At 51.1% G+C, this 25,270-nt stretch overlaps 1 protein-coding gene across 3 annotated transcripts in view; it reads left to right on the top strand.

The window, feature by feature from the left end:
* The window catches only part of GLRA2 (glycine receptor alpha 2), a 308,566-nt gene that overhangs the window by 46,475 nt on the left and 236,821 nt on the right, over positions 1-25,270 (top strand). For 2 of the 3 annotated variants that reach the window (XM_078768142.1, XM_078768144.1), the window contains exon 1: positions 13,676-13,972. The exons of the other annotated variant lie outside the window; for it this stretch is intronic. The gene's annotated coding sequence lies outside the window, so the exon portion shown is untranslated. Of the gene's footprint in view, positions 1-13,675; positions 13,973-25,270 lie in introns of those variants that run through there. 3 annotated transcript variants of the gene reach the window in all.

Raw genomic sequence — 25,270 nt, 5'->3', positions numbered from 1 at the left:
GTGGGGTCGGGGAGGAACTCGCCCGGCACCCGCAGCAGTTGTCCGAAGACCAACTCCGCCGCGGATGCGCGCAGGTCGTCCTTGGGCGCCGTCCGGAGGCCCAGCAGGACCCAGGGGAGCCTGTCGACCCAGCCACTGCCGCGGAGGGTGGCCCTGAGCGCGGCCTTCAACGAGCGGTGGAACCGCACGCACAGGCCATTGGCCTGGGGGTGGTAGGCCGTGGTTCGGTGCAGCTGGACCCCGAGCCACCGCGTGACCGCCCCCCAGAGCTCCGAGGTGAACTGGGGGCCGCGGTCGGACGATATGTCCGAGGGGGCGCCGAACCGGGCGACCCAGGTGGCGATGAACACCTGTGCGACGTCCGCCGCAGTCGTCGCCGCCAAAGGCACGGCCTCCAGCCACCGGGTGGTGCGGTCCACCATCGTCAGGACATGGGTGAAACCCCGCGAGGGGGGCAGAGGTCCCACAAGGTCCACGTGTACGTCGTCGAACCTTCGTTCCGGCACCGTGAACGGGGCCAATGGGGCCTGGGTGTGCCGGTGCACCTTCGCGCGCTGGCACGCGAGGCACGTCCTGGTCCAGCCGCGGACGGCCTTCCGGAGGCCATGCCAGACAAACTTGTCGGTGACCAACCTCTGGGAGGCCTTCGTGCCCGGGTGGGACAGGCCGTGGATGGCGTCAAAAACCTGGCGCTGCCAGCCCGCGGGCACGATGGGGCGAGGCCGCCCGAGGGAGACGTCGCACAAGAGGGCCGCGCCGTCGAACGGCACCTCGGTGACACGGAGGCCCATGACGGCGGTCCGCAAGGCCTGGACGCCAGGGTCTGCGGCCTGGTCCGCCGCCATCTGGGCATAGTCGATGCCAAGGTGGACGGCATGGGCGGCGGACCGGGAAAGGCAATCCGCCACCGGGTTTTCCTTCCCCGTGACGTGCCGGATGTCCGTCATGTACTCGGACACGGCCGAGAGGTGACGCTGCTGCCGGGCCGACCACGGCTCGGCGACCTTGCCCATCGCGAAGACCAGTGGCTTGTGGTCGACGAAGGCCGTGAACGCACGGCCCTCGAGCAGATGGCGAAGTGCCTGACCGCCAGGTGAAGCCCGAGCAACTCGCGGTCAAAGGTACTATAGCGGCGTTCGGGCGGGCGAAGCTGCCGGCTGAAGAACGCCAGCGGTTGCCAAGCACCACGCACCCATTGCTCATGCACCGCGCCCACCGCGTAGTCCGAGGCGTCGGTGGTGAAGGCGATCGGTGCATCGGGCACCGGGTGCGTGAGCATGGTGGCGTTAGCCAAGGCGAGCTTCGCGCCTGCGAACGCCGCGTCCATCTGCGAGGTCCAGGTAACGTCACCTTTGCCTGGCTTCCCTCGGAGGGCCTTGTGCAAGGGGCGCAGGAGCTGGGCGATGCGGGGCAGGAACCGATGGTAAAAGTTCACCATGCCCAGGAACTCCTGGAGCCCCTTGATCGTGCGGGGGCACGGAAACCCCTTCACCGCCTCCACCTTGGCCGGTAGGGGGACGGCCCCGTGCCTGGTGACGCGGTGCCCCAAAAATTCGATTTCAGCGACATCGAACCGGCACTTGGCGGGGTTCACGATCAGGCCGTGCTGGCCCAGACGTTCGAAGAGCGTGCGGGGATGGTGAAGGTGCTTTTCGTGGGACGCGCTGGCGACGAGGATGTCGTCCAGGTATACGTACACAAAATCCAAGTCGCGCAAGACGCTGTCCATGAGTCGCTGGAACGCCTGAGCCGTATTCTTCAAACTGAAGGGCATCCGAAGAAATTCGAACAGTCCGAACGGCGTGATGACCACCGTCTTTGGGATGTCCTCCGGCCTGACGTGGACCTGATGGTAGCCGCGTATGACGTCCACCTTCGAAAAGAAGGACATGCCCGCCAACCGGGCAGAGAAGTCCTGGATGTGGGGGACGGGGTAACGGTCGGGGGTGGTGGCGTCGTTGCGGCGCCGGTAGTCCCCACACGGTCGCCATCCCCCGCCGGGCTTGGGCACAATGTGAAGCGGCGACGCCCAAGCACTCTCGGAGCGCCGCACGATGCCGAGCCGCTCCAGCGTAGCAAACGCCGCTTTAGCCACCGCAAGCTTCGTCGGCTCGAGGCGGCGTGCCCGGGCGTAGACCGGTGGCCCGGCGGTGGGGATGTGGTGTTCCACCCCATGCTTGACGGCCCCCGCCGAGAAGGTGGGCCGCGTAAGGGCCGGGAAGCTGGCGAGGAGGCGGGTGAAGTCGTCCGCTGCCGGAAGTGTACAAACTAACCTCGCCAGGACCGAACCGCTCAGCAAGCCGCTTGGCGAGCCGCTCGGTGAGCCGCTCAGTGAGCCGCTCAACGAGGTGCTCAGCGCGCAAGCAACCGAGCTGAACGTTTCAGCCTGGACGAGACGTCTGTTCTTCACATCTACCAACAACCCGTGCGCACAGAGGAAGTCCGCACCGAGCAGTGCCATGGGGACACTAGCGGTTACGAACTTCCACGCGAAGCGTTGCCTTCTGAACCGCAGGGAGAGGCAGCGCTTCCCGAATGTGCGTATGGGTGTTCCGTTCGCGGCAACCAACGCGGGGCCCCGGCCCGCGGTGTGCTTGTCGGACGTAGAGGCAGGGAGAACGCTCACCTGTGCCCCCGTATCGCATAGGAAACGGCGCCCGGATAAGGTGTCCGTTATATAAAGAAGGCTGCCGGAATGGCCGACGCTCAGGGCCGCTACCGAGCGCCGGCTTTGTAGTTTCCCGACTTGCTGAAGGAGCACGGCGGGCAACAATTCCTCGCCTTGTGGCCAAACCTGGCGTGGAAATGGCACCAGGTTTGCGGTGAAGGCGGAGGCCGCGGTTTTCGCGGTGGTGGTGGGTGTGGCGTGGCGGTGGCCACGCGGCGTGCGTCAGCCTCGGGATCCTCGAGGTGTGGTGCATCAGCATCAGGGTCAGCCTCGGGATGCGTGGCGGCCGCGCCAAAACTCGCCTGCGCGTCCAAAGCCGCGAAGAACCTGTCGGCTTCGGCAGCGAGAGCCCGGGGTTCTGTCGTCACAGAACCGGCCAAGGCGAGGCGGACTCGTGCCGGCAGCTGGCGTCGAAATAACGCCCGGAAAAGAGCGTTTGGGGTTTCGTCGCCCAACAACGACAGCATATGGTCCATGCGGACCGACCGTCGCGTGTCACCGAGCTCGGGGAGGTCCTGGAGGCGGTCGGCCCGTGCGTCCACCGTGAGGCCGAACGTGGCGAGGAGGAGACGCTTGATCGCCTCGTACCTGCCGTCGGCCGGTGGGTTCCTCAGGACCGATACGACGCGGCCGGCCGTGCCGGGCCCGAGGGAAGCGACCACGTGGCAGTACCTGGTCTCGTCCACCGTGATGCCTCGAAGTCGGAACTGGGCTTCTGCCTGCAGGAACCAGACTTCGGCTTGCGTCTCCCAGAACTCGGGGAGTTTCATTTGGACCGCGTTGTTTGCCATTGCGATTGCGTATTCGGCTGGTCAGCGACGGCTGACCAGAACGTCGGAGGGTCACCAAATGAAGCGCGGTGCTACGCGCGCTTGCTTGCATAACAAGAAGGAAGCGGACAACGCGGTGAGTTTAAGAGTCTTTATTAATAGAGCTCACTGTAGCACTGGCGCGCTCCGGGCTGCGCGCCCGGTGTATATCCCATGGCCACGCCTACCCCTCGGGCGTGGCCTCCGCCCACGCCTACCCCTCGGGCGTGGCCTCCGCCCACGCCTACCCCTCGGGCGTGGCCTCCGCCCACGCCTACCCCTCGGGCGTGGCCGCCGCCCACTTGGTGCGTGGAATGATGCCCTCACGCCAGTGAGCTTTCGTGTCCGCCACAGTATCAAAACTGTGTATTTCTTTGACAAAATGCTCCTCTCAACGCTAACCATTCCCAGGGAAAGTCTCATTTGTTGGGCTGTAATATATATTGCAGTAATTCATTTGATGTAATTCCCAATTCATTTATTTGCTTTATCTCGCTTTATTGGTGGAGTGTGATGAGAATATTCATGTCAAACTGAGACGAAAAAATGTTAATTACTGTATTAGTCTGGGACCCAGTCACCAAAATTTGAGAGAACCTGACATGGCATGCTTTACTTTTTGTTTGTGTTTTTTCTATTAATTTGGACAGTAAGGTCCGCTGAATGAGAGGTCTGCTCTGCCGGAAACTTTGCGAAAAAAATTTGTAGCCAATGGACCCAGATGTGGTTGAACAGTCAGTTCAGTACTGCATGGATGTGTCAAGAAAACAGGGCCAAGAGTTCACCATCATCACATGCGACCAAGCAATCTATGAAGTGGTTCTGGGTCTGCAAAAGAAGAACCCCCAGAAGTATGCCAAACTTATCTTGCGCATGGGTGGCTTCCATATTGCTCAAAATTTCCTGGGAGCAATTGGGCATTTGATGCAGGCCACTGGAATCGAAGACATCATGGTAGAAGCTGATGTCTGTCTCCATGGAACAGCAAACAAGATCATCTGTGGGAAAGACTACTAAGCAATGCTGCGTGCCCACACTATGGTGCATGCAGCCATGTTCGCCCTACACTGGGAAGCATTTGCCAGATGGTTGATCATTGAAGAGAAGGACCTGGAGTGCATGTCTGTGCTTGCCATCAATGTCCAGCTACTCCTAGATGCCCTGTCAGAAAAGGATGTAGAGAAGGCATCTTCTGCATGTGCTGATGCAACCGACCAACTGAAAAAGCTGTCACGTTTGATGGCTGAGTTTGATGAAGTATGTACGTCACCTACCACAAAGCTATAGCTAATGTACATGGACACGGTGATGATTCTGAAACGGTTCATCCACGCTGAGCGTGCAGGCCTGTGGGAGGAACACCTGGCTGAAGTAGAAAAGATGTTACCATACCTTGTAGCTGCTGGCCACTACAAGTATGTATCCTGCCTGCCCCACTACCTAGAAGCAATGAGAAGCCTACCTACACTGGCTCCGAACATCCATAGGGAATTCAAGGATGGGCAGTTCACTGTACGTCAAACAGAAGGTCGTTTCAATGGTGTCTGGACAGACATGGCACTCGAGAAAACCTACAACTGTGATACCAAGACAAAACTCTTCACTGGCATCAGTCAGCAGCCAGCGGCCATGGAGAAATACTTGCGAACTCTTCCAGTTCTGACAGCAGTGTCAGAGCAGTCAAAGGCTGTGGCACACCTGGATATGGATGACACCAAGAGGACTGCAACAGCCAAGGCACAATGGAGGCTGAAAGTGTTAGGAAAATAACAGATGTCATCAACAACCAGATGATCAATCCATTCATATGTGAAGAACATGAGCTGATGAACCTCTCAACAGGCCACAAAGCTGCATCTGCAGACTTGGTGAGCGCCCATGAAAAAGGACTGGAGGCACTGGCTGCAGCAAGAAAAACAAACAGTGAGAAAATAGCCCCAATAAAACTTGCCACATTTGCAGCAAAGCCAAAAAAGTCACTGTCCATGGCACTCAAAGCCAAGAAGGTCTACGAGGAAGAGAGTGCAGTTGTCCGAAACCTGTACTTTGTGCAGGACTTGGATGAAGACAAGAAGGTGGAGGTCTTCAGTCATGAGTGGAGCTTCCAGAACTGTCCTGTGAGAAGCATGAGGAGGCAGATACCAGGATGTTTGCCCACATTGCATACTCAGTACAACATCTGCACCACAAACGGGCTGTAGTGGTGGCTACTGACACAGACGTGATCATGATGTGCATATACTACATCACACACCTGGATGGCCTGCAGGAGCTGTGGGTGAAGAAGATGGATATCTACCTACCTGCTCATGCAATCGCCGAAGCCCTGGCAGTGAAGTATGATGTTGAAGCTGCAGATCTTACATCCATGCTCCTCAGCACCTACATACTGACTGGATGTGACACAGTGAGCTATCTCTACATAAGAGGAAAAATGCGTGCCTACAAAACTGCCGTTGATCACCTGGCAGACCTTCTACCCCTGTGCAGATACGGTGACCCTGAAGAAAGCCTGGATGTTCAGGAAGATGTTGTGACAGCAGCTAGGCGATACATGGTGTCACGGTATGAGAGGAGTGACTTCGGTGGTAATTTGGATGCACTGCGAGCCCATCTCTTTGGTAACATCAAAGGAGACATGCGTTGCCTTCCACCTACCGAAGATGCCTTCCAGTTACACCTTCGCCGAGCCCTGCATCAGTTGGCTGTGTGCAAGCGAGCACACATGTTTCAGCCAACCTACCCTGCTGCCACTGACTTTGGCAGAGAGCTTGTCAATGGTAAGTTGGTGGCAGCCATGATGCTGAAGGAGGCAAAACCTGCAGAATTCAAACACACCAAATATCGTCACTGCAAGAAAAGCATGTGTGCCCGAGGATGCTCCTGTGCGAGAGCCAATGTCATCGCACGTCTCTGCGCCGGGGATCCCAACAAATGTTCAAGGATTGAACTCGCACTCGAAGACGGTGACATGCATTACACATTATAAGTTATTTTGTTCAGTGCAATGTTAATTTCATGTGATATTACAGACGTTGTTGTCAGTAATTTTTTTTTTTGTTACGTTCAATTATTCTGTTCAGTTAAAGTTTAATTTCATTTTTTCTACATACTGGTCACTAATCTATCCAAATTCAGCTGCGTAACGACCATTGTTTTGTTGGCTTGTCACCCTGTGTACATTTTGTTTAAAAAAATCATTTTGCTGTTTTGTATTTCTTGTGTTACAAGTATTTTCTTTGGGGGCACAGGGTTCTGTTAAAATTAAAAAGATGCCTTGGCCAGGATGTTTCATAAAATGGACATAAACTACCATGATGCTAAATATACGGTATGTCTCTAGGATTTTTTAGCGTAAGGGTAATAAAATCACCACAGATCCATTGATTTTGGTTTGATTTTCAGAATGTTTACTGTGGAATGACTATAATGTTTGGTGAAAAGAATGACACATTGGCTGATGTCAAAACTCAGGGCCTAGTTGATGACTAATGAAGTAAAGATGAAAATAATGAAAAAATGCAAAAAAAATCGGGGGCGCTTTTGCATAAAAATGATTCTAAATCATTTGGAAAGGTTTTGTAAGTGTATTTCCCAATTTGATGTCAACATGTGTTCTGTGTATCTGGGATGCATTTATTGACAGCCTACACAACCCACTGAGGATTTTAAGAAAAAAAACGTCTTTCGCATTTTTCGGTCAAAAAATAAAGGCTGCATATACAAAAATGGCCAGAATTTTTTTTCGCAAGGTTTCCGGCAGAGCAGACCTCTCATTCAGCGGACCTTAATGTCCAAATTAATAGAAAAACACAAACAAAAAGTATAGCATGCCATGTCAGGTCCAACCCATTTTATTGAGCTTTTGAGCCTGTGGATCCCTGACTATTTGCATACCCATTTTATTGAGCTTTTGAGCCTGTGGATCCCTGACTATATGCATACCCATTTTATTGAGCTTTTGAGCCTGTGGATCCCTGACTATATGCATACCCATTTTATTGAGCTTTTGAGCCTGTGGATCCCTGACTATATGCATACCCATTTTATTGAGCTTTTGAGCCTGTGGATCCCTGACTATATACATACACATTTTATTGAGCTTTTGAGCCTGTGGATCCCTGACTATATGCATACCCATTTTATTGAGCTTTTGAGCCTGTGGATCCCTGACGATATGCATACCCATTTTATTGAGCTTTTGAGCCTGTGCATCACTGACTATATGCATACCCATTTTATTGAGCTTCTGAGCCTGTGGATCCCTGACTATTTGCATGAAAATTCTGAGACCGGTTCTCTGGGTTCATTGCGGGAATGGTTGATCCATGTGGCCCAAATGGAATACCAGTGTGTAGTTACAAGATATCGGGCATACATGGGGCGACTTGGCGTATTTCCATGTAACTTGGACATGAAGGCATTTAGCGAAATGTACAATATGACAGTGTGGTGCTACGCACGCAACTTGTTTGCCAATGAAGGTAAGCCACAACGCGTAAGGTCAAAGAGTCTTTATTCAATAGCTCAAACTGTAGCACTGAGGTGCTCGGGGCTACGCGCCCCGTGTATATCCCGAGGCCACGCCTACCCTTCAGGCGTGGCCGACACCCTCTTGGTGCGCGGAATGATGTCACCGCGCCAATGAGCCATCGTGTCCGCCACACGCGCCCCCCCAGAATTCCCGCGCACCTGAAGGGCCAGTTTGCGGGGCAAACGGATGACCCGGCCGAAGCGCCCTCTGTCGGCTGGCGGCGTCTGGGATGCCGGGATGTCATCCGGGATGCCTCCGGCGGCACCTGGGATGGGTGCAGGACCGAGGGGGGGGGGGGGGGGGGGCGTGCCGGCGGGGCCGGGCGGTGCCAGAGGTCTGCCCGCCGGGGGGCCGAGCCACTGGCGGGGGGTGGTCCATGTCGAGGTGGGCCGGCTTGAGGCGGTCCATGGAAACGCGGTCAGGAGTACCGCCGATGTCGAGGGTGAAGTGTTTCGCCCCGGTCTCCAGCACGCGGAAGGGCCCGTCGTACGGGGCCGCAGCGGTGTCCGGTGGGCGTCGTGGCGGACGAAAACGTACTCCGCCGTGCGAAGCTCCTGGGCGACGTGCATTGGCGGGCACCCGTGGTGCGCCGTCGGCACTGGGGCGAACCTCCGGGCGGTCTCCTGCAGTGCGGAGCGCTGCTGCGCCGCGGACCATGGTGCCGTGGAGTCGGGGAGGAACTCGCCCGGCACCCGCAGTGGTTGTCCGAAGACCAACTCCGCCGCGGATGCGCGCAGGTCGTCCTTGGGCACCGTCCGGAGGCCCAGCAGGACCCAAGGGAGCCTGTCGACCCAGCCGCCATCGCGGAGGGTGGCCCGGAGCACGGCCTTCAAGGAGCGGTGGAAGCCCTCGCACAGGCCGTTGGCCTGGGGGTGGTAGGCCGTGGTGCGGTGCAGCTGGACGCCGAGCCCCCGCGCGACCGCCCCCCAGAGCTCCGAGGTGAACTGGGGGCCGCGGTCGGACGAGATGTCCGAGGGGGCGCCGAACCGGGCAACCCAGGTGGCGATGAATGCCTGCGCGACGTCCGCCGCCGTCGTCGCCACCAAAGGCACGACCTCCGGCCACCGGGTGGTGCGGTCCACCATGGTGAGGACGTGGGTGAAACCCCGCGAGGGGGGCAGAGGTCCCACCAAGTCCACGTGAACGTGGTCGAACCGACGTTCGGGCACCGTGAACGGGGCCAAAGGGGCCTGGGTGTGGCGGTGCACCTTTGCGCGCTGGCACGCGAGGCACGTCCTGGTCCAATCACGGACGGCCTTCCGGAGGCCATGCCAGACGAACTTGTCGGCGACCAACCTCTGGGAGGCCTTCGTGCCCAGGTGGGACAGGCCGTGGATGGCGTCAAAAACCCGGCGCTGCCAGCCCGCGGGCACGATGGGGCGAGGCCGCCCGAGGGAGACGTCGCACAAGTGGGCCGTGCCCGCGCCGTCGAACGGCGCCTCGGTGACGCGGAGGCCCGTGACGGCGGTCCGCAAGGCCTGGACGTCGGGGTCGGCGGTCTGGTCCGACGCGACGTGCCGGATGTCCGTCGTGTATTCGGACACGGCCGAAAGGTGACGCTGCTGCCGGGCCGACCATGGCTCGGCGACCTTGGCCATCGCGAAGACCAGGGGCTTGTGGTCGACGAAGGCCATGAACGAATGGCCCTCGAGCAGATGGCGGAAATGCCGGACCGCCAGGTGGAGCCCGAGCAACTCGCGGTCGAAGGTGCTGTACCGGCGTTCATGCGGGCGAAGCTGCCGGCTGAAAAACGCCAGCGGTTGCTAAGCACCACGCACCCATTGCTCGTGCACCGCGCCCACCACGTAGTCCGACGCGTCGGTGGTGAGGGCGATCGGTGCATCGAGCGCCGGGTGAGCGAGCATGGTGGCGTTAGCCAAGGCGAGCTTCGTGCCCGCGAACGCCGCGTCCATCTGCTCGGTCCAAACAACGTCACCTTTGCCCGGCTTCCCCCGGAGGGCCTCGTACAGGGGGCGCAGGAGCTGGGCGACGCGGGGCAGGAAACGGTGGTAAAAGTTTACCATTCCCAGGAACTCCTGGAGCCCCCTGATCGTGCGGGGGCGCGGAAACCCCTTGACCGCCTCCACCTTTGCCGGTAAGGGGGTGGCCCCGTGCCTGGTGACGCGGTGCCCCAAAAAGTCGATTTCGGCGATGCCGAACCGGCACTTGGCGGGGTTTACGATCAGGCCATGCTGGCCCAGGCGTTCGAAGAGCGTGCGGAGGTGGCGGAGGTGCTCTTCGCGGGACGCGCTTGCGACGAGGATGTCGTCCAGGTAGACGTAAACGCAATCCAAGTCGCGCAAGACGCTGTCCATCAACCGTTGGAACGCCTGAGCCGCATTCTTCAACCCGAAGGGCATCCGAAGAAACTCGAAGAGGTCGAATGGTGTAATGACGGCCGTCTTCGGTATGTCCTCCGGCCTGACGGGGACCTGGTGGTATCCGTGGATGAGGTCCACCTTAGAAAAGAAGGACATTTTCGCCAACCGGGCGGAAAAGTCCTGAATGTGAGGGACCGGGTAGCGGTCGGGGGTGGTGGCATCGTTGAGGCGGCGGTCGTCTCCGCACGGCCGCCATCCCCCGCCGGGCTTCGGCACGATGTGCAGTGGCGACGCCCAAGCGCTCTTGGAGCGCCGTACGATGCCCAGCCGCTCCAGCGTAGCGAACTCCGCCTTCGCCACCGCGAGCTTTGTCGGCTTGAGGCGGCGTGCCCGGGCGTAGACCGGTGGCCCGACGGTGGGGATGTGATGTTCCACCCCGTGCTTGACGGCCACCGCCGAGAAGGTGGGCCGCGTGAGGGCCGGGAAGCTGGCGAGGAGGTGGGTGAACTCGTCCGCTGCCGGGAGCGTACAGACCAACCTCGCTGGGACCGAACCGCTCAGCAAGCCGCTTGGCGAGCCGCTCGGTGAGCCGCTCAGGGAGCTGCCCAACGAACTGCTCAGCGTGCAAGCAAGCGAGCTGAACATTTCGGCCTGGACGAGGCATCTGTTCTTCACGTCTACCAACAACCCATTTGCACATAGGAAGTCCGCACCGAGCAATGCCATGGGCACGCTGGCGGTTACGAACGTCCATTGAAAGCGTTGCCCTCCGAACCGCAGGGAGAGGCAGCGCTTCCTGAATGTGTGTATGGGTGTACCGTTGGCTGCAAGCAACGCGGGGCCCCAGCCCGTGGCTCGCTTGTCGGACGTGGAGGCGGGGATAACGCTCACCTGTGCGCCTGTGTCGCAGAGGAAGCGACGCCCGGACAAGGTGTCCGTGACAAAAAGGAGGCTGCCGGAATGGCCGATGCTCAGGGCCGCTACCGAGCGCCGGCTTGGTAGGTTCCCGACTTGCCAAACGAGCACGGCAGGCAACAATTCCTAGCTTGTGGCCAAACCTGGCGTGGAAACGGCACCAGGTTTGCGGTGGAGGCGGAGGCCGTGGTTTTCAAGGTGGTGGTGGGCGGGGCGTGGCGGCGGCCACGCGCTGTGTGTCGGCATCAGCCTCGGGATCCACGAGGTGTGCAGCAGCATCAGCCTCGGGATCCGCGACGGCCGCACCGACTCTCGCCCGCGTGTCACAAGCCGCGAAAAACTTGTCGGCCTCGACGGCCAGAGCGCGGGGTTCCTTTATTTTGGAACCTGCCAACGTGAGGCGTACCTGTGCCCGTAGCTGGCGTAGAAAGAGCGCCCGGAATAAAAAATCTGGGGCTTTGTCACCCAGCAGCGAAAGCATGTCGTCCATCCGGACCGATGGTCGTGTGTCGCTGAGTTCAGGAAGGTCCAGGAGGCGGTCGGCCCGCTCGCACTCCGTGAGGCCGAACATGGCGATGAGCAGACGCTTGAGCGCCTCGTACCTGTGGTCGGCCGGCTGTGCCGGGCCCGAGGGCGGCGATGACGTGGTAATAGCGCGTCTCATCCGCCGTTACGCCTCGAAGTCGGAACTGTGCCTCGGCTTGCACGAACCATACTTCGGCCTGAGCTTCCCAAAACTCAGGGAGCTTCACCGCTACTGCGTTGTTGGCCATGGCGCGTTCTGTGGTCAGCGACGGCTGAACCAAAAAGGGGTCACCAATGTACCGTGATGCTACGCATGCAACTTGTTTGCCAATGAAGGTAAGCCACAAAGCGTAAGGTCAAAGAGTCTTTATTCAATAGCTCAAACTGTAGCACTGAGGTGCTCGGGGCTGCGCGCCCCGTGTATATTCCGAGGCCACGCCTACCCCTCGGGCGTGGCCGACACCCTCTTGGTGCGCAGAATAATGTCACCGCGGCAGCGAGCCATCGTGTCTGCCACACATACCCATTTTATTGAGCTTTTGAGCCTGTGGATCCCTGACTATATGCATACCCATTTTATTGAGCTTTTGAGCCTGTGGATCCCTGACTATATGCATACCCATTTTATTGAGCTTTTGAGCCTGTGGATCCCTGACTATATGCATACCCATTTTATTGAGCCTTTGAGCCTGTGGATCCCTGACTATATGCATACCCATTTTATTGAGCTTTTGAGCCTGTGGATCTCTGACTATATGCATACCCATTTTATTGAGCTTTTGAGCCTGTGGATCCCTGACTATATGCATACCCATTTTATTGAGCTTTTGAGCCTGTGGATCCCTGACTATATGCATACCCATTTTATTGAGCTTTTGAGCCTGTGGATCCCTGACTATATGCATACCCATTTTATTGAGCTTTTGAGCCTGTGGATCCCTGACTATATGCATACCCATTTTATTGAGCCTGTGGATCCCTGACTATATGCATACCCATTTTATTGAGCTTTTGAGCCTGTGGATCCCTGACTATTTGCATGAAAATTCTGAGACCGGTTCTCCGGGTTCATTGCGGGAATGGTTGATCCATGTGGCCCAAATGGAATACCAGTGTGTAGTTACAACATATCGGGCATACATGGGGCGACTTGGCGTATTTCCATGTAACTTGGACATGAAGGCATTTAGCGAAATGTACAATATGACAGTCAATGTTTACTTAAAAAATGAACAACATTTCGCAACACAACCTATTAGAACAGGAGTCAATGAAATTGAAAGGTCGGTGTCTGTGCTGTGCAGTGGTCATCGAATCCGGAAGTGAACACATCACGATCATGAGCTGGTTTGATATCTCAATACAATCGTCATTGGATACTGTATTTTTTTTGTTAAAAGCATCAATTTATAATTGGAATGACGTTTGGAATTGAGCGAATACAATTGCGATTTAGAATTTCCAACGTACGGAAGTTCTCCACATCCGGATGTTACGTCAGCACATATTTAAATATTTATTTATGCCACGATGTTGGTAAAAGTTTATTTTTTTATATTAATGCTGTTTAATTTGTGATTGGAGTTATGCTGTTTGGAATGAAAATATATTGACTTCAAGTGAAAGACTAAATGCCGTGACGGTTTCCACTTTCTATGCGGGAAATTCGCGGATCACCATATGCAGATTCGCCATTGACTGGGTGTAGAATCATTCAAACGGGTACGTTATTCGCGGAAGTCCTTCACGAACCTGCTGTCCATGTGTGACGTGTGACTGAAGGTGGCACAGGAATGTGGAATTTATTCGTTTCATGGTTTAGCATTCACCGTTTGTGGTGATGTGCATCGGAGGTATGCTAGAGGGGGCGTGGCCAATAGCAATAAGAGGAGGAGTTCCGGGTAGAGTACGGAGCGTGGAGAGAATGGCAACGGGACGTGCGGCCGATGTTGGATTGAATAAAACTGGTGGACCTTGCTGAATTCTTCATTCTTGGAATACTTTACGACACAACAAACTGTCGACGAGAATGGGATTGAACTTGAATCCACCGACACCTTTCTGCAAAACCCGGATGAGCCTTCGATGCCTTTTATGGCCTGGACTCGTGTCTTTGAAAACCACGTGCTGGCGATACAGGAGACTGCACTTGCTGATGCGAGAAAGCGCGCACTTTTGATACATTGCTTCGGCACCGAAGGTCAGAGACTCTTCTATACTATACATTAACAGTAGCTGATAATACTAATACCTACTAGGACCCGACTGCAAAGCCGCAATGAGCCGGCGAAGCCAAAGCCTCTTGCCACTATTTTACCCATCACGATGGCATCAGTAGGTTAGGTAGTTGGTAGTAGGTAGGTGTAGTAGGTACCGTACCTGCTAAGACTTGGTAAAAGAGAAGAGCAGACAGTCCTCCCCAATACCTACATACAATAAATGTCACAAGAAGCTTAAGGAAGTAACTATACGTTGTGCTAGCTTAGCGCCTATTTTAAGAAATTTTAACTGGGCTTAACATACGTTTTCACAGTATGTGTGTCGTCTTCTAACTTCAGTCGCCGTCAGGACTGGTTCTCTCCGGGCACTGCGGCTTCCTCCACCAGAAGAAGTTAGCTTGCAGTAAGATCAGTGCCGACAGATCGGACGATAGCGCCGTTTCAACGGCATTGTGTGACTGTCGTTAATCAAACCGTGTCGATGGCGCTGATTGGCTGACCTAAGCTGATCGCTGATTGGTCAGCTCACAAAATTTCGCAAATTCAGACCTAAAATGACACCATTTGCATTCTGGATGAGATTAAAATTGATAAAATTTACTTCTTGATTAATTCGGTGAATTCCGTCTCAACTTCGGATATTTCTGGCCGTGAAAAACTATCCCCTACGGCCGCGAGATTTCTAAAAAATAATTCTTCGTCAATTTTAGAATATTTGACGCCGTTTTCAGCCTCCGAAACGCGTCATAAGCTTTTTTGAAGTATTTTTTCAAATGCTCGAATCTCATTGGTTCCGGTGTTTGGTGACGATTTTCGTTGAAGATAACGAGGTTGCTCTTAAAGTATTTTAATTACAAATTAGATGTGCATAGGATTGTGAATCAAACAAAGACGGGTGAAACAAACTCCTATTGAACTTTTTCGCAATTTTGTTATGCATACTTCCACATCCGGAAGATGGCGGCCTCCATTGAGTGATTTGGTTTTTTAAATATTTTTTCAAATGCTCGAATCTCATTGGTTCCGGTGTTTGGTGACGATTTTCGTTTAAGATAACCAGGCCCGAGCGGGCCGAGGTTGGTCTTAAAGTATTTTAATTACAAATTAGATGTGCATAAGATTGTGAATCAAACAGACGGGTGAAACAAACTCCAATGGAACTTTTTCAAATTTGTTATGCATACTTCCGAAACCGCAAGATGGCGGCCTCCATTGAGTGATTTGGTGCGTCAAAGCTTCGAAATTCTCAAGCCAAGGGATCCAGCATGATCTGTTTTTTCAACGTAATACGTACGCGTTCATTGACAACACCGGCTTCGCCGGCTATGAGACTACACTTGCTGATGCGAGAAAGTGCGCACTTTTGATACATTGCTTGGGCACCGAAGGTCAGAGACTCTTCTATACATTAACAGTAGCTGATAATAGCTATGAGACTACACTTGCTGATGCGAGAAAGCGCCCACTTTTGATACATTGCTTGGGCACCGAAGGTCAGAGACTCTTCTATACATTAACAGTAGCTGATAATAGCTATGAGACTACACTTGCGGCCTTGAGGAATTGTTTTGTCCCAAGAGTTAATGTCGTGGCAGAACGATATAAATTTTGGCAACGTGGTCAGGAAAACGGCGAATCTACGTCGCAATACATCGCTTCATTAAGGGAGATGGTCGTCACATGTGAGTTTGGAGAGCTGGCAGACGAAATGATCCGGGACCAGCTGTTCGAGAAAACAAATTCACCTCGCATTAGAGAGCGGTTACTGCTAGAAACGGGACTGACATTACAGAAAGCTATAACCATCGCTAGACAGACTGGGTCGGCAATGGCGGAGGCCAAGATCATAGGCCAACGGGCTGCTAGCGCCATACAGGCCATACACCCTGTGCAGACACAGGATTCGCAGAGCAGCAAAAGACCCTTTCGACTCGCTGGGAGAGGCATTTCAGATCAGCGATCTCAACCGGCTCAAGGGAAGATGTGTTATAGATGCGGTTCTGTAAACGACACAGCTAATTACTATGGATGCCCAGCAAAGGATGCACAGTGCAACAGCTGCAAAAAGGGAGGACATTTTGCTAAAGTATGCCGGAGCTCAAAACACGTTCACAAAGTGATTGTACCGGACGTGAATGTGTTGAGTGTAGACAATAGAACTCGAGATGCTGATCAGATAATGTGCACTGTACATGTTACTGCTGCCGGGGTAGAGGCCATGGACATTGAACTAATGTTAGATACAGGCTCGGCAGTATCGATACTTCCTGATACTGTCTACAGGCAATGTTTCAATAATGTGTCACTGACTGAGCCAAAACTACACCTGGTTAGCTACTTGAGAAATCCGATTCCTGTGCGTGGTTGCCTGCGTGCTGATGTGACTTTCGAGAATCACTGTGCACCTGCTGAATTCTACATAGTGTGGAGCGGCACTGTCATTCTGGGCAGAGACCTGGTTGCTGCACTCGACATGCAATTGCTGAAAGTTAGCATCACCCCTACCACCCAAAACAGGGCAAATCGAACTCCAGTCGCAAATGTTACAGGTGACAGCAAGGAGGACACCCTGGGCTGTGCAAAGGGGTTTATTCATCTCGTTAAAATACGACCCAATGTGAGCTGCGCTGCTTGCCTTTTCTGTGAGAGATGCTGTTTCTCAGGAGTTGAAAAAGCTCGTTAAATTGGATGTAATTGAGCCAATTGAATCTTCAGAGTGGGTTTCACCAATTGTAGTGACAATTAAGAAAAACGGAGGGATTCGTCTGTGTGTGGATTTAAGAGAACCAAATAAATCGGTGATGATTGACGGATATCCTCTTCCGCATATGGAGGAGGTGTTTGCCGTGTTGCGAGACAGCACACTTTTCTCCACACTGGATCTGCAAAGTGCGTACCACCAGGTTGTATTGCCTGAGCACAGCCAGGACCTCACTGCCTTCATTACGCATGAGGGACTGTTTCGCTACAAGCGAATCCCTTACGGGCTCGCTTCAGCAAACAGTTGTTTCCAGAAGATGATGTCTGCCATTTAAAAAAACCAGCCTGGAGCTCGGTGTTACCTAGACGATGTAATCATTTTCGGAGGGACTCCCGAAGCACATGATAAAAACCTCAGAGAGGTACTACAACGTATCGATGCAGCTGGGCTGAAACTGAACCTTTCAAAATGCTACTTCAGACAGACGGAGTTGTCATTTTTAGGACATGTGGTGTCACACGCAGCACTTAAACCTGACCCTGCTCATGCTGTTGCAGTGTCACAAGGACCCCCACCGAAAGACGTGCAGAGTTTGCGCTCTTTTCTCGGACTCACGTCATGGTATGCAAAATTCATCCCGAACTATGCATCAGTCGTGGAACCTCTGAGAGAATTACTACGGGGACCATCCACCTTCTCCTAGTCAGTCAAGGCACAGCAAAGTTTTGACTCAGTTAAAGAACGAATTGTCAGTAGTCCAGCTCTCACTCTTTTTGATCCAGAGCTATACACCATAGTGACAACTGATGCCTCTGATTATAGTCTGGGAGCAGTCCTGACGCAAATCCATGCTGACAAAACAGAGAAAACCATTGCATTTGCAGCCGGGACGCTGACTGAATCGGAAAGAAAATATCCCACGGGGGAAAAGGAAGCACTTGGATGCGTGTGGGCGACAGAGAAGTGGAGGACTTATCTCTGGGGCAGACATTTCACATTACGCACTGACCACAGTCCTCTCACTACACTGCTTTCCACAGAAGGATTGGGAAGAGCTGGAATGCGCGTGGCCAGATGGTCCGCACGGCTTCTGTCATTTAATTATGACATTCAGTACAAGCCTGGCTCTGAAAATGCAACAGCTGATTGCTTGTCTTGCCTGCCACTGCCTACTTCAGAGCCAAGCCTGGAGGATGATGTTGAGGTTGTCGCGCTCACAACCCTCACTGCTGTGACAGCTGAATAATTCAAAACTGCCTGTATTTCCTGCCCTGTTCAAGCAAAGCTGCGGGAAATGCTTCCAGAGCGCTGGCCGAAAACGTCAAAAGGCCTGGATCATGATCTCCTTCCTTACTTTAGATTGCAAAGTGAACTGTCATTACAAGAGGACTGCGTGATGAGAGGTACTCACCGCCTCCTTGTCCCGGATGCACTGCAACCACATTCCATCAAATTAGCGCATGACACTCACCAGGGCATAGTGAGGACAAAGCAGCGGTTAAGGGACCTGTACTGGTGGCCGGGAATGGACGCGCACGTGGAGTCCGCTATCAAAGCTTGAATTACTTGTCAGCAGCACGACAAGACAGCTGTGACACACGCATCACCACTGCAGCCGGTTCCTTATCCTGGCGCAGCTTGGGAGAAACTGGCAATCGACATAGTGGGGCCCTCCGATTCTGCACCACTGGACTGTCGTTTCGCTATCACACTCATCGATTGCTTTAGCAAATGGCCAGAAATTGCCTTCACCTCCCAGGTCACTTCCACTACAGTGACCAAGTTCCTGTCATCTGTCTTCAGCAGAGAAGGTAACCCAAAAGAGTTGATATCCGACAATGGTTCACAATTCACCTCTCAGGAATTTGAAACCTTTCTGAAAGACAGAGACCTTACACACAGAAAGTCAGCAGTCTACTATCCGCAAGCGAATGGAGAAATAGAACGATTCAATCGAAGCTTAAAAGAAAGCTTGCTCACTGCTAACATCGAGGGGAAAGACCGGAAAACATTTACAACGGACTTTCTTCAAACATACCCGACATGCCACAACACAGCGATCACCTGCTGAACAGCTTCATGGGAGAGAGATGCACACCAAGCTGCATGTATCTGGGTTACAGATGCCAAAGGCCAAATTCCATCATGCAAAGACACAGCACTCACAGTACAAGAGAAGCAGAACAAGCAAAAGGCGTACACCGACAAACGGCAGGGGGCAAAGGATGTGAACTTTGAATGTGGCTCCTTCGTCCGAGTGAGGAAACCTGGCATCCTCCGAAAGGGACAATCTAAATTTTCAGTGCTTCTCCAAGTTATGGAGCGAAGAGCATCTCACACGTACAAACTGTCCGATGGACGGATCTGGAATGCTTCTCATTTAGCATCTGCCTGCCAAGGGAATGAAAGAGACGATACCGAGCAACCACTGCTTCCTGGCATCACCTCACCACCAGCTCAAGACACATCAGAATCTGTGCCGGTCGCCCGGGATGCCAGAGTTTGCAGACCTCCAGTCTGGACACGAGATTATATGATGATGTAATCTAAAGTTCTTAGAGAGTAAGAAAAAGAAGCTCTGATAAACTGTTGCACGTCTATTATTACTTGTTTAATGATTAGTACATGCTGTGGCATTACTACATTTCATCTTCTAGTTAACTATATATATATTGTTGGTCACTGAGTTATGGTATGCATGTGGTTAAGGAAAGGGGGACATGTGGTGATGTGCATAGAAGGTACGCTAGAGGGGGCATGGCCAATAAGAGGAGGAGTTCCGGGTAGAGGACGGAGCGTGGAGAGAATGGCAACGGGACGTGCGTTCGATGTTGGATTGAATAAAACTGTTGGACCTTGCTGAATTCTTCATTCTTGGAATACTTTACGACACAACACCGTTCCCGCATTGTTTGTTTGCTTTTGGCTCTCCACCGCGTAGCACGGGTACCTCGCCAGTATATCAGAGAGTACGCTAGTACTCTCTATGTACGGATGGCATGGAAAAAAATGTCGCTCCCATCTGCTACATACAAAACTAAAGTTGGATTATCTTCTTTAAAAACTCACTTAGGCTACATATGAGAGCCTACCTGGTCTGTTCAGTTGATTGTCGAGGTAGGGATCACTTTTAAGTTCTCCAGACCAAGGCAAAAGCAAAATAAAGCGAAAAAACGGGATCGGTCAAACCCGGGAATTCATCTTCTTGTTCATAATAATAATAATAATAATAATAATAATAATCTTCTTCAGATGGCATATTTCCATGCTGCCTCTATCAATGGCAATGATTCTGCTACCATTCGATAGAGTTTTACTTCCTGCAACATCCTTTGGGATTATAATTCTCGTAGCTTGAAAGGATTCCACGAAAAGTACGTAAAACTACATTCCTATGTAAAAGAATGGGGCCGGGGTAGGCGTGGCTATGACTGTCAATCAGCTTGATGGGGGTGGAGCTGCTAGACACATTTGCCTCAGTGTCGGCATTATTAGTGACTAGGGCATTGCCCGTACTATATCTATATCTAAAATTATATCCCCCCCCCTCTATTTACATGAAATGGTTTGGTCCAAAGCGAACGGCTTGCGAGTACGGTGACAATCCCCCCCCCTCTATTTACATGCAATGGTTTGGTCCAAAGCGAACGGCTTCCGGAGTTTGGTAAAGAAATCGCCATCGCGTGCACAAACGCGCAGGAAACCGAATGAATCGCAAATTCGGTTTTATTAGTTTTAAAACATAGTTTAACGCCAACATAGTTTGCAAACGTGAAATAAATGAATACGCTCTCAAATGTGCCATCCGAGGCAGAGTGTGTCCTCCACGTTCGGCACACGCGATCGTTCGCTGCTCTCTGATTGGTTGAATCGTTTTTTGGACATAGCTCGGTAAGTAATTGTCCGATTAATATGAAACCTTGAAAAGGCACATCCTCGGGTCCCCAGCAATATACCTGGCAAGTTAAAAGTATATCGGACCCGTGGTTGTCGAGAAACAGCGGTCACAGACAAACAGACGTACAAACGTACAGACGTACAGAGATTACTGGAATTATAGATAGACTAGGGCATGCCCGTACTATATATAAGCTAGGACGTGCCCGTACGTGGGTGCCCGTTCCTTGCAAAAAAAAAAAAACTGCAAAAAAAAAAAAAACTGCAAAAAAAAAACAATGGTTTGGTCCATTCGCAACGACCACAGAACCCCCCCCCTCTATTTACATGAATGGTTTGGTCCATTCGCAAAGCCAAAGCGAACGACCACAGAACCCCCCCCCCCCCCTCTATTTACATGAATGGTTTGGTCCATTCGCAAAGCCAAAGCGAACGACCACAGAACCCCCCCCCCTCTATTTACATGAATGGTTTGGTCCATTCGCAACGGCAAAGCGAACGGCGAACGGCTAAATCGCCATAGCTCGGTAAGTACTTGTCCGATTAATTTCAAACCTTGAAAAGGCACATCCTCGGGTCCCCAGCAATATACCTGGCAAGTTTCAAGTATATCGGACCGGTAGTTGTCGAGAAACAGCGGTCACAGACAAACGTACAGACGTACAAACGTACAGAGATTACTGGAATTATAGATAGATAATGTTATGTGGGATCAAATAATATCAGCAGAAATATCATGTCTTGGGAAATGCCTTGTTTTTCAGTTTTACATTTATGAAAATAAAATAATAGTGAAGGTACCAGTGCTACACACCGCACAGGAGACACATGATCACAATCCCTCTAGTCGCGGGTCAAGGTAAAATAAAACCACGTGATCAATAAACCTTCTCGAGTCACGGTTTATTGGCGCCAGATTCGCTACGTCGGCGCATAACTTATGCCGTAGTATAAAACAGCCTGAACAAGGAATCCACTCAAATTGAATCTACTATAAATGGAGGTGTGTTTGTGTGTTTGTTTGTGTGTTTGTTTGTTTGTTTGTTTCATACTTTTTCATTTTCATGTTTATTAATTAATTACATGTGCCTTTTAACCCTTTAGACTGCTGAGACCCCTTAGACCTTGGCAGACCCTTTAACACTTGACCCAAAAGTCCCCGAGGACCCAAATCACCCAAAAGTCCCCGAGGACCAAAATCACCCAAAAGTCCCCGATGACCCAAATCACCCAAAAGTCTCCAAGGACCAAAAAGACCCAGATGACCCTGATGACTCAAAAGTTCCCAAAGACCCAAAAGTCCCAGAAGATCCAAAAGTCCCCAATTAAAATTTGGTCCAATGGACCAACGGGCCCCCTAGCTTAATAAATATTTGAACTGACATTTCGTGTTTCTTTCATCTTTGTTTTGGCATACTGCATCGACTGGAGTGGTCAATGGTCAATTAATTGATATAGGCTCCAACCATTCCCTCTGTCCCCACCCTATTGGTTAAAGGTAAACCACATCAGTTATTTTGGGCATTTCTCAGTGCAGGTCATTATGTGGCCTGAGGCTGGATGAAGACATTACTCTTTGAGAAACGAGCAATAAGACAGAGCTGCAAGATACAGTCAGGGTTACGTAAGACAACATACAGTGCATTCAGAAAGTATTCAGCCCCCTTCACTTTTTTCACATTTTGTTATGTTGCAGCCTTATGCTTAAATCATTTAAATTCATTTTTCCCCTCATCAATCTACACTCAATACCCCATAATGTCAAAGAGAAAACAGGATTTTAGAAAGTTTTGCAAATTTATTAAAAAGAAAAAAAACTGAAATATCACATTGACATAAGTATTCATACCCTTTGCTATGATACTTGAAATTTAGCTCAGGTGCTTTTCATTTCTCTTGATCATCTTTGAGATATTTCTACACATTGATTGGAGCCCACCTGTGGTAAATTCAATTGATTGGACATGATTTGGAAAGGCACACACCTGTCCATATAAGGTCTCACAGCTGACTGCATATCAGAGCAAAAACCAAGCCATGAGGTCGAAGGAACTGCCTGCAGAGCTCAGAGACAGGATTGTGTCGAGGCACATATCTGGGGAAGCCTACACAAAAAAATTCTGCTGCATTGAAGGTTCCCAAGAGCACAGTGGCCTCCATAATTTTTAAATGGAAGAAGTTTGGAACAACCAGGACTCTTCCTAGAGCTGGCCACCCGGCCAAACTGAGCAATCGGGGGAGAAGGGCCTTGGTAAGAGAGGTAACCCGATGGTCACTGGCTAAGCTCCAGAGATCCTGTGTGGAGATGGGAGAAACTTCCAGAAGGACAACCATCACTGCAACACTCCACCGATCTGGGCTTTATGGCAGAGTGGCCAGACAGAAGCCTCTCCTCAGTGAACGAGACATGAAAGCCTGCTTGGAGTTTGAAAAAAAGCACCTAAAGGACTTTCAGACTGTGAGAAACAAGATTCTGTGGTCTGAAGAAACCAATATTGAACTGTTTGGCTTCCGTCTGGCCACTCTGCCATAAAGCCCAGATCGGTGGAGTGTTGCAGTGATGGTTGTCCTTCTGGAAGTTTGAAGTTTATCAATTGAATTTACCACAGGTGGACTCCAATCAAGGTGTAGAAACATCTCAAAGATGATCAAGAGAAATGGTTGGATTTCTAGATGCTCTGTGGTGCATTCTGAGAGGTGTTTTTTTCCTTTAATTGGCTATTTTGTTTGTATGAGAATTGGTAAATCATTACACAGAAAATGAGGAAAGCTAAGTAGCCAACATGAACATTTAGTTCCATAGTTTTTTCCATGACTTTCCATAAGAACAACTTCATTTTTTCCATGACGTCGTTAGCTTTTGTCGTCGTTTCCAAGGCACTGCAGAAAAGAATTCTTCCTTGATATCTCCCTTGACATAGCGAACGAATGCCAGTAGCTGGGAGCAGGAACTAACATCGGTCGATTCATCAAGTTGAAAAGAAAACGAGCCGAAAGGCGCCACCTTAATCTCATTGATGATCTGTTGTTTCACATCTTCCGACATGTCACGGATACGACGCTGCACTGTGTTAGTTATTCGATAAAGACACCTGTTCAACTTTGCGAGCCTCTGCCTTGCCGAGAACCCGTTCGACAATGAGGAGGGTACAAGGCTTGATTGTCTCCCCAATCGAGTGGGGTTTTTTCTTCTTGCAATTTCAAGAGAAACTTCATAAGAAGACTGGACAGTTGATACATTTTGTTGTTGAAAAGCTCCTCCCTCATCCAACGTCTGTCAATTTAAATTTCTTTCATGCCGCTTTAAAAATTTGGGATCCTGCTTTGCATGTTGTGTGTGATTCGTCTCGAGTAGAGTCCCTGTATATAGAGAGTTGTGTCAACTCAAATTTGGACGCCATTTTGTGTCTAAGTGTGTCGGATTAGATATACATGTACATTCGCGATATGGGGTGATATATTCTAAACCTGCTAAAAAAAAATTTACTACACATATTTAGTCTTATTATTACATACAGGTGATATTTGTTTTGTCAAAAACTCAGCTATTGCCGTGAAAAAGAGCTGTGTGGTGATATTAAAAGTGGTATGGCAATGCATATTACAAGCCAACACTGCATATAAGAGCTAACATTATAAGTACTAGGGCATGCCCGTACTATATATATATCTAAAATTATATCCCCCCCCTCTATTTACATGAAATGGTTTGGTCCATTCGCAAAGCCAAAGCGAACGGCTTGCGAGTACGGTGACAATCCCCCCCCTCTATTTACATGAAATGGTTTGGTCCAAAGCGAACGGCTTGCGGAGTTTGGTAAAGAAATCGCCATAGCTCGGTAACTACTTCTCCGATTAATTTCAAACCTTGAAAAGGCACATCCTCGGGTCCCCAGCAATATACCTGGCAAGTTTCAAGTATATCGGACCGGTAGTTGTCGAGAAACAGCGGTCACAGACAAACATACAAACATACAAACATACACACAGATTACTGGAATTATAGATAGAAGACAAACCAATGCTGTCGTTCTCTGAATTTTAATAACTTTTAGAAAGGAGTGTGGGCATATCCAATATTTTTTAAAGGGTGCCGAGAGCAATTCCGGTGTAGGACTTCCAGCCGACATATAGTCTAACACACTTAAAACAAATTCTGTACGTGGTATTGCCATATTTCTATAGTGTACAACTTTAGTTTTATCGACATTTATATTCAATTTCCATTGTAATGATTTAACAAGCTGCAAGTCAGCTTCTGTCTCTGACATAAGGAAAACGTCATCGGCATCTAGTAAGATTGAAACGTTCATTTATTACTACACCCTTGCCCAGAACTCTGATGGATATTGCCTGATCGATTAATATGTTTCATAGCTGGCGACTTAATTAACACTTAATTTTCGACTGCGCCAAGCCGTAATTAAACAGAGAAAAAACTTTTAAAAATACCTGCAGTGTGCACGGTTCGTCGAGTCGAACAGATATGGAAAAGCACAGATAAGACGTCGTATTCACCATAACTTGTTTAATTTCACCAGGAACACGATGAGGCCAACACAGTAAACATTCAGTACAAAGCTTGGTTCATACATTCAGTACAGAACATGATTCATACATTCAGACCGTAAGAAAACTCTGCCCGTAATACAACACTCTGACCAGACCAACACTTCATCCC

Source organism: Myxine glutinosa, chromosome 14, assembly GCF_964187855.1.
Source record: "Myxine glutinosa chromosome 14, kmMyxGlut1.1, whole genome shotgun sequence".
In the NCBI taxonomy this organism is placed as follows: domain Eukaryota; kingdom Metazoa; phylum Chordata; class Myxini; order Myxiniformes; family Myxinidae; genus Myxine; species Myxine glutinosa.
Note: the sequence above shows the minus strand (reverse complement) of the source record. Positions and strands in the feature narration are given on the sequence as shown.